The sequence below is a fragment of the Xylocopa sonorina genome, unplaced genomic scaffold (genome assembly GCF_050948175.1).
Source record: "Xylocopa sonorina isolate GNS202 unplaced genomic scaffold, iyXylSono1_principal scaffold0079, whole genome shotgun sequence".
In the NCBI taxonomy this organism is placed as follows: domain Eukaryota; kingdom Metazoa; phylum Arthropoda; class Insecta; order Hymenoptera; family Apidae; genus Xylocopa; species Xylocopa sonorina.
The window spans coordinates 187,501-190,000 of record NW_027490150.1 but is presented as its reverse complement, the minus strand read 5'-3'; the positions used below and the strand labels follow the sequence as shown (position 1 = coordinate 190,000).

At 50.2% G+C, this 2,500-nt stretch overlaps 1 pseudogene; it reads left to right on the top strand.

The window, feature by feature from the left end:
- Nucleotides 1-2,500, top strand: part of LOC143432316 (large subunit ribosomal RNA) — an 8,235-nt pseudogene that overhangs the window by 1,647 nt on the left and 4,088 nt on the right.

Sequence of the window (2,500 nt, the reverse complement as noted above, 5' to 3'; positions counted from 1 at the left end):
GATGGCGCTGAAGCGTCGCGCCTATACTCCGCCGTCAGTGGCAAGTGGGAAGGCACGCGCGAGCATGTCGGTCCTTCATGAAGCCCTGACGAGTAGGAGGGTCGCGGCGGTGTGCGCAGAAGGGTCTGGGCGTGAGCCTGCCTGGAGCCGCCGTCGGTGCAGATCTTGGTGGTAGTAGCAAATACTCCAGCGAGGACCTGGAGGACTGATGTGGAGAAGGGTTTCGTGTGAACAGCCGTTGCACACGAGTCAGTCGATCCTAAGCCCTAAGAGAAATCTTACGTAAATGTGGTGTACTAAAAGCAACAATCTCGAAGGAACAAACAAAAGTGAGCGAAAGACACACACCCATTGGGCGAAAGGGAATCCGGTTCCTATTCCGGAACCCGGCAGCGGAACCGTATACCAATCCGGGCCCTCATAAGAGTGTTCGTCGGGGTAACCCAAAATGACCTGGAGACGCCGTCGGGAGATGCGGGGAGAGTTTTCTTTTCTGTATAAGCGTTCGAGTTCCCTGGAAACCTCTAGCAGGGAGATAGGGTTTGGAACGCGAAGAGCACCGCAGTTGCGGCGGTGTCCGCATCTTCCCCTCGGACCTTGAAAATCCAGGAGAGGGCCACGTGGAGGTGTCGCGCCGGTTCGTACCCATATCCGCAGCAGGTCTCCAAGGTGAAGAGCCTCTAGTCGATAGATTAATGTAGGTAAGGGAAGTCGGCAAATTGGATCCGTAACTTCGGAATAAGGATTGGCTCTGAGGAGCGGGGCGTGTCGGGCTTGGTCGGGAAGTGGGTTTGGCTGACGTGCCGGGCCTGGGCGAGCTGAACGGGCCGCTGCCTCGTGCATGCGTAACCCGGAATCCGAGCTCGGTCCCGTGCCTTGGCCTCCCACGGATCTTCTTTGCTGCGAGGCTTCAGCGGCGGTTCGCCGTAGCTGTCGTCCTCTTCGGCCGCCATTCAACGCTCAGCTCAGAACTGGCACGGACTAGGGGAATCCGACTGTCTAATTAAAACAAAGCATTGCGATGGCCCCCAAGGGTGTTGACGCAATGTGATTTCTGCCCAGTGCTCTGAATGTCAACGTGAAGAAATTCAAAAAAGCGCGGGTAAACGGCGGGAGTAACTATGACTCTCTTAAGGATGCCCGCGGCTCCATCGGCGCCTTCCCTCCGGCTCAGCCGCCCGATTCTTAGGAATCGGACGTTGCCCGGCTCCCACCTCGTGGAGGTGCGGAGGGATGGGGAGCCACTTTACATCGAGTGGCGCCGATGGATCCGCGTGCATTCTTTCGAGGGTCATAGTTACAGGGGTAGGATGCGTCTCTTATAGCCTCTCCTACCCAAGTCGCACGTCGTACCTCCTATAGGTCTCGCCGGTAACATGGTTCCCCCTCTCCGGAGGGGTGCCATGGCTAAATCGGCGTGCGGCGAAGGTGGCGAAAGCCGAATGAACCTTTCGGGTTTGCAGCCCGCTAGGTTCATGCCCTAGGGCAAAGTAGATTGCACCAAATAATAATAAAACAAGCCTCGGATGCCGTCGATCCCGAACAGTGGCGACGGAAATGCTGGATAATACTAATCAGAGAGCTAATAGCTCTCTGGTTTACGACGAACATGGCGATACATTAATGGTTCACGAGCCGGATGATGTTAAAATATCTTGTCCATCGTGCAAGATAGATTTAAGTAGCCGGTCATCTGCTAGCATAGCACAACATAAACGGCGCTGTAACGCACCACCTGTACAAGCGAATGGTTATGTTTGTGAGGTGTGTAAAAGAGAATTTAAGACCTACGCCGGGTTACGCCAGCACCAGCGCAGGGCTCACATAGAGTCTTATAACAGCGCAGATTTAGAATTGCGAGATAAAAGATTACCGTCAACAAGAGCTCAGTATACGGATAGTGAGATTAAAATGCTAGCATATAATGAAGCCAGGATCCCAAATAGGTCTAACTTGCTGGGAAAGGATGTAATTAAAATTCTTGCAGGTATCTCCAACCGTCCTGCTGAAGGTATTAAGAAGATTAGGCAGCGCGATAAGTATAAAGAATATTTATCTGAAGAATTAAAGATCGCCAGCAAGGAAAATGCTCGTAAGATGTGTCCAATGACACCTAGGATTCACTTACCGAAAATCAAAGAGCTTTCGATAAATAAAAATGCAACAATCCAATCAGAAACTCCTTGTAAAAATGAAAGAACAACTTATAGCGATACAACGAATCTAATATCTTCTGGCGAAATATGCGACTTGCTTCGTACACTGAAAGGCGAAACAACCGATAAAATGTCTCGCATAATAGATGCTGTGCTGGAAAATGGACCAGAAGCGAACATCTTGGCTATGCTCGACGATTACATTAGGAATATACCTACCTTCTGTTTTATGTCTGACCGCATGAGCAAAAACAATAGTGATGATAGCAATATAAATAAAAATGCATGTAATGTTAAAGGTAGCAGAAAAAATTCGAATAAAAGTAAAAATAACAATAACAACA